General features: G+C 34.9%; 1 long non-coding RNA gene across 2 annotated transcripts in view; it reads left to right on the top strand.

The window, feature by feature from the left end:
• The window catches only part of LOC135202007 (uncharacterized), a 482,892-nt gene that overhangs the window by 19,797 nt on the left and 453,095 nt on the right, over positions 1-10,000 (top strand). For both annotated transcript variants that reach the window (XR_010311637.1, XR_010311638.1), the window contains exon 3: positions 1,859-1,900. This is a non-coding gene — a long non-coding RNA (uncharacterized LOC135202007). The remainder of the gene's footprint in view (positions 1-1,858; positions 1,901-10,000) is intronic.

The raw sequence follows: 10,000 nt of genomic DNA, 5'->3' as shown, positions 1-10,000 counted from the left end.
TGAAAAATAAATAAATGTATTCCTATCGTTTCAGAATAATTTTTTCTCACAAATAATATTAGTTTGATTTCTTGCGATGGTCACCAAATAGCTTAACGCTCTCTGGAACCTGCTCTGCTTTCTGTTGAGTAGAAGGGACGATTAAATGCGGAAACGAGCACTTTTTCATTTATAGCGATCGATATTTAATCGTAGAAAAAAGATTTTCATGTATCAGAACTGTTTCTTCTATAATTCAGTTAAGTGGCGTCCAGGAACAGTGAAAAATATTTACATCCCATTGAGCTGTCAGTTTCTGTCAAATTCCCAGTTATTAATACCGGCACAGATTTCAAGCGACAAGCAGTAAATCACAGCATTCTATAGTGAAATGAATAAACACAGTGTAAATCGTTAAGTATAGCCATCGGTAGATTTTAATAATAGATTAAGTTTAATATTCTGTCATACAAAGTGCAACAAATTTTGTTGCGTTGCACGTTACGTGCCGTTAAATAACAGTGCTCTAAAGTGACGGTGTGTGATTGGTTATAGTGTTTGGGTTTTCACTATATCAAAGTATTGGGTAAAGTATTATTAGTAATTCAAGGGAAGTGCATCACGGTATAAATGACGAATGTGTAAGATGTCAGGGAAAATAATTGCGTAAGAATTAATGTGTGTGCATTCGTGTATCGGTCCCGATGTATATTGCTTTCTTTAAATTTATGCATAAACAGGCACAAAGTTATTTCATATCTGTATTATATTCTCGAGCTAATTTCTATATATATTTAGAAATCACTACTTTTAGATTTTTTTTCGTCGTATATCTCACTTAGCGGATTTAATTTCTTATTTGAGAAATTGTCAGACTTGAGAGAATTTATTAAAATTTCTTGTTTTCATGAAAATGTAAATGAAAACTTATTTGACCTTTTTCTTAGTTATCAACAAGAATTGTTGTAATGTTTTTGGTTGTCAGATATGTTTTAGCAAGTGTCAACGTTCACATGGAAAGTTCACCTAATTTATCATAAGTATTAATTGTTACAGTAAAATTCAGTCAAGTATTAATTGTTACAATGAAATTCAGTAAATATTAATTGTTACAGTAAAATTCAGGTATGTATTCATTGTTACAGTAAAATTCAGTCAAGTATTTATTGTTACAGTAAAATTCAGTTAAGTATTCATTGTTACAGTAAAATTCAGTCAAACATTCATTGTTACAGTAAAATTCAGTCAAGTATTCATTGTTACAGTAAAATTCAGTAAATATTAATTGTTATTGTAAAATTCAGTTAAGTATTCATTGTTACAGTAAAATTCAGTTAAGTATTCATTGTTTCAGTAAAATTCAGTAGGTCATGAGTGTTCGATATGGAATCTCAAGGAACTGGTTTGGCTGCTTTGACACTGATATTAATAATATGGGCAAGACATTGATAATAGTAATTTAAATGGTATGAAGGGTTTGGAGAACTATTTGTGTCAGAATATTTTCAATTAATTATGGGTAAGAAATATTTGGGAAGAGGCCCAGCGACGACGATCATTTTAGTCGAGGCGGTCTTTAATAATAATTTTGAATGAGCCCTGCATTGACAGTCATATTTCTTAGTAAGGGGCATTTTGGTAACCCTAATTGTGGGTATTATTCACTTTGAGTTAAATAACTTTGGAAAGCAAATTAGATAATATTGTGAGTAAGACAAGTTCAAAGAATAATGAGGATCCAGTCAGGAAAATTTCAACCAAGTCTGATTAACAATACTGTCTTTGCTTCTCTTTTGAGTTATCAAGTGATATAATTTATTCTCCAGTGATTAAAAGGACATTGATGATAAACTTTCTAAGACGAATGTTTCCTTGACAGATCTCCGTGCCAGTGATGATTATACTACAACGAACATTCTTGGTAAGTAAAAATTTTGAAAACAGTGTTTTTATTCGTGGAACAGTTGAGATTTATTCCTCATTTACTGCCAGTGGTGTGTTAGCAAGTATGTTGTCGTCAAAAAGGTGTTTTTATGTTACGTATTGAATATGCTAAGATAGATTTACATTGCAGTAATGTTTTTGCCTGTATTTCATTGTGCGGAGAAAGGCATATTTAGTATGTGTGTAGGTCATTGTACTGTGAGGTACACAGTACAATGCTATATTTTTGCTATAATTTTATCGATATTGATCTCTAAGGTATTATCCAGGTAATGTGTATTACTGTGCACTGCCAACGCCTCTTTATATGTTGTTTGGTAATGTCTTTGCGCAGTTTTATCCATTTTGACTTGCTTTGAATGCTTTTTCCCCGTCTTATAGAAGTTTATTTATACGTATTTACTAAAATTAAGCTCTTGAATCTAGTGTTGATATTGAGGTTTGACAGATATGTACGTAGACAGGTAAATAGAAAAGCTGTAAATGTATATCTTACACGCATTTTGTGTATATCGCCTTCTCCCCTATGCTAGACATTATGCAAAAAAAAAAAAAAAAAAAAAAAATATGTTGAAACGGCAGCTATACAATGAACAATATACAAGATATATAAAGTCGAAAATTTATCATGGGTTTCGGTTTCTTGTATGTATTTCACATATAATATTCTGTTAGCTCCCTTAATTGCTTAATTTAAAGTCAGTCTTCATTGTATCACATTAGTGTCGTTTTCGGTCTCCTTATGTGTTCCATTATTGTGGCTCGATGCTCCGTATAATCAGAATCATATTATCTGTGTGTAGCAGCGCTAATAGTATGCAATTACAGTTGCTCCTATATTGCTTGATAGTGTGCATAAGTCATGCTGTTTATTACAGACTGTTTCCTCCACTCCCTCCTCCAGCCTATTTGAGCTAATGCTATACACTAGTTACTCTGGAATTAGAGGCTGTTCCACGAGACGGACTATTCCATTCAAGTTCTCTTTTAGCAATGACAGGTCAATTGAAGCTTAAGATAAGGTAATCGGATATATTTACAAGGGTTTAGGGCATTCCATACTCGCCATTCGAAATTCATTTGGTATAGTAGAGAGAGAGAGAGAGATAGAGAGAAATGGCACAGGGAAGAATTTGAGATCGAAGATATTTCCATGACTGAAATGTTCACAGTTTCAATACCAGTAAATTTTAAATGAGAGAATTAAAGGGGGAGGGGCGGGGTCCTGTTAGGGTAGAAAGAAAGGGGGCGTGGTCCCATTTGCTTGAGGGGTGGGGTGGGGGGCTGAAGTTGAAGCAAAGGTTGAGTGCATAAAACTTATGAATTCTAAGCCATATTGAAAGGATGAGATAATGTTGGATTAGATCAGAAGCAGAGGAGATAAACGAGAATGAGAGAGAGAGAGAGAGAGAGAGAGATTTTGGAAGGGGGAATTTATGAATATCGGCAAAGAACAAACTCTGTCTTTGGCTGTTTAAAAGTTCATAAATCTCTCTCTCTCTCTCTCTCTCTCTCTCTCTCTCTCTCTCTCTCTCTCTCTCTCTCTCTCCATTGCCTTACAAGTCATAATCAAGGCTCCACAGTTTTCCAATTTTATTTTCTTTGTGAATTTCCACGTCGGTTGCGTCTCATATTAGCTGACGGTTTCTTCTGAAGTAGATATGTTATTCACATCGACTTCTTGCGAGCTTCCACATATCATACACAAGATGAATGGAGATGCAGTTTTTGCAAGTCAAGTATTCTAATAGATTCGCCTTATTTTTCATACCGACATCTGTTAACCTAGTTTATGCATATAGACAAATTTGAATTATATACCTAAACAATGTTATGAAATTCTTTTTGGTGAATTTGTCCTTTTTCTAAGAAGACCCGAATAAGAGGTTTTAACGGCGGGATATACCGTACATCAAAGGCATTTACATGAAAAAAGTATGAAAGTTTTATCCTTGCTCTACAGTGAACGGGTATCAGAAACGACTATCCAGTCCATAACCACTTCCATAAACTCCGAGCCATGTTAGCGTACTGCATTATGAGTATTAATTTTTTTTTCTTGTTTTTTCACCTACCTCAAAATATCGCCGGTCGTTTTATGTTAAATGAAGTCCCGTTTGTTGTATAAAGAAGTCGTGAAATTCTTGAAATGATATTTCATCTAGATGTCAATATTTCTTTTCAACATGGAAACCTTAAGAAGATAATAGTCATTTATTAAAGAGTAACGGTGATGACTGAATGCCAGTATTATATATATATATATATATATATATATCTATATATATATATATATATTTATATATATATATTATATATATATATATAAACACCCATACATGCATACATACATACATACACTATATTTATATATATATATATAAAGTATATATATATATATATATATACAATACATACATATAGATATAGATATATATATATATATATATATTATATAATATATATATATATATATATCTATCTATATATATGTATAGTATATATATATATATATATATATATATATATATATAATATATATATATATATATATATATTCTGAACCCCCGTTTTGCTCCATTGCGCTTTTTTCATAACGTTTTTTTTATGTCTTGCACAGATAGTAAAACTCCATCTTATATAACATTCCTCCATGTTTCTTTTTGTCCGCTTTCTTTCTCTCTAGCTTTCTACCTCCTCTTACTGTTTATCTTTGCCAGGATATGCAAAAAGAAGCTATAAAATACGGGTTCTGAACTGGTTCTTTATTTGCCTCCCACTACTTCGTTTTTACTAGCGCCTCAATGCAGGGGAAAAGGCTTAGAAATATTTGAGAATACTTGCTCCCTGGTAGTGTAAGCAGGCACGTAGAATAGGGATTACCAATTACTAAACTGTTGCAAAACGACTGAGCAAAGGCAGCACAAAAGGATTAACAAGGCTGACGAGACACTAAAGCTATCCCAGTCTACCCGGATAGAAGTTTCATTTCTCTTCTGCCAGCCAGACATAAAATTAGAGAGGGAGAATGCTATCCTTGAGAAGCCTTGTGTCTGGACTCATTCTTGTCCTTTACTACATTGGGACCAATACATTTTCCTAGAGATTTTACAGAGATGTGGCATAGCACCGTAATGAAACTTCATTTAACTCCCTTGGACGCTATACTTGTTTTTTTTCCAGCTGTCCACCCGCCTTTGGTGTTTGCGTATGGTAACACTGCGTCCCGGGCTTTAGATAGTTACATTCAGCTTTCATTCAACAATAATATTAATATCCTATTTCGATATTAACGGTGTAATTGGCATACAGTAAATTATTAAAACACTTTTCAGTTGCAAATGTACACCCAGATATCCTTTCACTTACCTAAAACTTACACATAGCGTAACTATCTAAAGCCCAGGATGCAGTGTTACCATACGCAAACACCACAGGCGGATGGACAGTTGAAAAAAAAACAGAGTATAGTTATGAATGGATACTAAAGTTGCTATTTTATCCCCATTCCAATCCTGTAGCACCTCTGGAGAGCCACATTTTATTCAAGATTTAACCCAGATTTAACAAAGGTGCAGAACTGATATTTTTTTTTCTCAGTGACATTTTATTGGTTTCTGGGCGTGGCTGTCATCTGATTAGTGTGAAATGTGCACTGGAGCGTGAAGCCTGAAAAGCCTCCTCTGTCACTTTTTGACTTTTTCAAAAGGACAGGATTCACTTGAAATTTGCCAGAACCTTTTTCTTTTGACTTCTTGACTTCTTTTCAAAGCTTCAACTTCTTGAGTTCAGCAAATCTGATGTCTGCTTGGTTTTTGGAATGTGGTTAAATACTCTTAACATTATAAGTATTTAATAGTTTATTGTTAGCAAAATGACTCTTTCCTATTAATAGTATGTTGTGTATCCAGATGACTCTTTCCTATTTGTTTTCAGTCTTTATTTCTTTTGCAACAGTATAGATTTATTTTATTTAAGGTTAAAGTAAGCCATGGTTCGTGTATCTGGCTGCGCTTTCCGGAGGCGTGGGACGCATCGCGGAAGCAACTGGAGCGCTAAGGGTCGTAGCTGATGGTTTTATATTTCAGTACAGTACGTTCCACAGAAAAAAAATTAGGCGCATGTTTTAATTTACGTTCCGGAAACTGGCTCGTGTGTAAACTTGAGAGATAAAATTTCTTGAAATCAGGATTGTAACTACCATGAAAGAGGACAATAGTAATTTTCCATGGAAGGCTAGAATTCTAAGCCTTTCAGTATTTGTTCAGGCCTGGACGGATTTATCTTGTCTGTCATTTGAAGTTATCAGAACTGGTTTTCCCATTCGGTATTGACAACAAATTATTTGTGTTCGCACGGTTCATAAAAACTTATTGAGTTGTTTCCTCAAATAGATAAGTAAATAATTAAATAAATGTATAAGTAGATAAATAAATTTATATACGAAATTTTGTTTTACATTTAAAGTGTTATATTTTAAAGTTACTAGAAATGCATACTAACACTGATACTGTTTTTATGAAATGTTTCAAAATGTTCTGCGGAAACTGTTTTCATTTCACTCTCTGTTTTTCGGATTTGCTTATTTTATTAATTCAAGGAGTGTGTCTGTCTGTCTGTCTGTTAGGAATCTGTATTCCTGATTAGATAAGATCGAGAAACAAATTGAGGACCCTATTCGCTAAAATCAGCTAATTAACTGCAGAATAAATTAGAGCAGGATGCCATTTGCGAATAAAGGAAAGCGGAAGATGAAATCAGAAACTTTACGATTGATTAAGAGAAATAAATGGTCACTTAAAAACCAGCGATAATTAGCTTTTGGGGTTACTGCGAAAATTATTTGGCGATAAAACTGGAAAGGAAACACTAACAGTCCCTATCTGATAAGAGATCACTTGGAAAAAATGGTAAAAAAAAAATTATGGGTAAACACGTGGAAAACAGCCTTAAAGACGCCAGTTCACAAGGCTCAATGTCGCCTGCTGTCTCGCTTGAAGTCGAACGCTGGAAAAAAATAACTATGGGAAAAGGAATGGACAATCGCTAATTGAGATTAGCGATTAGCAGCCGAGTATAATCAGCAAAATTTCGCCCAAGGATTGACCAACGTGGTCGGAACGTCGACTTTCGTAATGAAAGGTCACATTCCGACGGTCAACATTAACTTTACTTGAATCACAATTGTGGCTTATTAAACTGCACTTAATATGATAAGTTATAAGCTCGGGGTTTAGATTGAAGCTTACGAATACCTCTGAGAATTAAGATTACAGAGTAAATTACTCGTAAAAAAGATTCTCTAACTCGACGACTAGCTTGTAAATCGCGAACCGTTTCGATTATTATAACCACAGTGTTAGTTTACCTGTACTCTCTTGGATCATTAAAAGGTGATAGTCGTCGTAAAGCATAACTCTGGAAACTGAGGCATAATTCAAGGACATTTTCGAACCATCTCGTCTACCTCTTATCGTTACTGTAGGGAAGGTGAAATGTCACAAGTTACGACCAAGAATTCAAGCCTTAACTTCTGCCCTTCGGGTGTAATATTAAAGATGAGACGAAATATCTCGAAAGCAGCGTTATGCAAGAAAACATTTAGCCTCCATTCAGTGTGGTTGAAAGAGGCAAGCCGTCTCGAAACTGCCCGTGTGAATTACTTACGTCCTGGAACACTAATTTTATTTCATGTACTAGATTTTGACAGTTAGTCCTTGAAATATTAGAAGGTAATGCAAGCAACCCCGTTTGGTCATCTTGCATTAGTCCGAGGAGACCGGCGATTTAAAATAATTTACGAGGGAGATTTTCATATATCTTGTAGGACTTCAAACGCAAAAGGGAGAAAGTACACCTTGGGTGGCGTCAATGAGATGCTTGGCCACAACGCGTTATTTATCACTCGAGATTCATAAATTTTTTCCTAACGAAATATTGCCATAAATAATATGGTTAATCATAGAGATATGGAGCATATTGATTATGAGGCACATTGCGCTGGTACTTGGTGTCATAAATTATGGGACAGAGAGAGAGAGAGAGAGAGAGAGAGAGAGAGAGAGAGAGAGAGAGAGAGAGAGAAGAGAACAGTTATTGCAGTAAAACTCATCGAGAAGCTTTCTTGGTGAAATGGACGTTCGCTAAAACAATTTAACTACATACAGAAAATAATTGGTTCATGCACAAATGCACCGCCAAACATTAATGCATACACACACACACACACACACACACACACACACACATATATATATATATATATATATATATATATATATATATATATATATATATATATACATAGACATATACATACATACATACAGTTTCCAAGCAGAAAACACATTAAACAATAATTTATGACTTATATTTTATTTTGCTATCACCAACCAGCGTCTTTACATCACTGGTTTGTCCTCCCTGGAGATGTCGTAAAAATTGCAGCTACATGTCTCGTCACAACTCTCAAGATTTATTTGCTGAATTAAGCGCATTTACAACGTTAGTGGGAATCAACTGCCATCTGTCTTGCAGTAATCGTATGACTTCACAGATGTCTGTCGTTTGGAGTTTTTTTTTTTTTTATAGGAATTTGATTATAGTTTCCTATATTTGTTATTACTCAGGGAGATTGATTTCACTCATTTTTTTATTTTTTATTTTTACATAGGTTTGGTATGACAGATCAATAAATACTACAGACAGTACTAGTTAGACAAAGCATTGTTTTTTGTTTCATGGCGTCCGTATGTCCGGGCAACTTTATATATATATATATATATATATATATATATATATATATATAGTATATACATATATACATATATATATATATGTATGTATGTATGTATGTATGTATATGTATGTATATATATATGTATATATACTAATATATATACATGTCCGGGCAACTTTACATATGTAATTGTAATAGCCGCAATGCCCTCTTAACGTCTCGAATCCCTGGCGCATCTTTTGGATGCTTTGTCACTACAAAGCCTTAAAATCCAAGTGCAAGAAATATGAAGGAATCATGATGTCCGGTAGCGGGAAACTAACCTGCGATACCGTAATCACGACGAGGTATAACCCTATTTGAACGACGATAAGGGATCGTAGTCCTATAGAGACGTATCAAACCCTCTCTTAAAAGTAATGACGGCACTGAATGCGCTGTGAAGGCCGCCTTACAACTTTTCCACGCTAAAGGAAGTTCCTCGTTGGACGAGTGGTTTTCGCACTCGGCTACCAATCTGGTGGTCCGAAGTTCGATTCTCTGCTCGGCCAATGCGGAAGCAGAGGAATTTATTTCTGGTGTTAGAAATTCATTTCTTGATATAATGTGGTTCGGATCCCACAATAAGCTGTTGGACCCGTTGCTAGGTGACCAATTGGTTCCTAGCTACGTAAAAATATCTAATCCTTCGGGCCAGCCCTAGGAGAGCTGTTAATCTGCTCAGTGGTCTGGTAAAACTAAAATATACTTCTTTTTTTTTTTACGCTAAAGGAAATCGTGGAATGCCACATAAATGTAAGCATTTTGAAAAGCCATTCTCCTCGGCGCTACGGCAACGTTTCAAAACCTCGTCGCTCTTCTGTCCTTTTCAACGGGTATTCAAATCACCTCCGGGCTTCAGAGGAGAAACGCCAAGCTTAGGCCTCCAAAGTAGGCCTAACTTAATTCCCGTAATACGATTGGGAGGAATTATGAGATCCAAGACGATTATGCGTCCGGTAATGGGTTGGAACACCTACTACTATATCGTTATTGTGTTTTGGACCAAGGTCGTTATTCAAGTGAAAGCAACAAGAGGGTAATTATCAGGGTGTCTTTCTGACGTCTCATCTTTTCACTTGTTTGTAGATTTTCCTTCGTCTCTTTTACCTGTTTGCTGATTTCCCTATGTCTTTTTATAGATTTCCCTTTGTTTATATTATTCTTCTCTCAGCCTTCGTTGTCTTTGCCTGTATATATTTACTCATTGGCAGCTTGCAACATTATGGCCTTTCAAACTTGTTCAATGAAAATAATAATGATGATATACTGGAGACAGACCCTCTTTCAGGCATGTTT

This window comes from Macrobrachium nipponense, chromosome 30 (genome assembly GCF_015104395.2).
Source record: "Macrobrachium nipponense isolate FS-2020 chromosome 30, ASM1510439v2, whole genome shotgun sequence".
Taxonomy (NCBI): Eukaryota; Metazoa; Arthropoda; class Malacostraca; order Decapoda; family Palaemonidae; genus Macrobrachium; species Macrobrachium nipponense.
The sequence above is the reverse complement of the archived record's forward strand: the minus strand, read 5'-3'. Positions and strand labels throughout refer to the sequence as shown.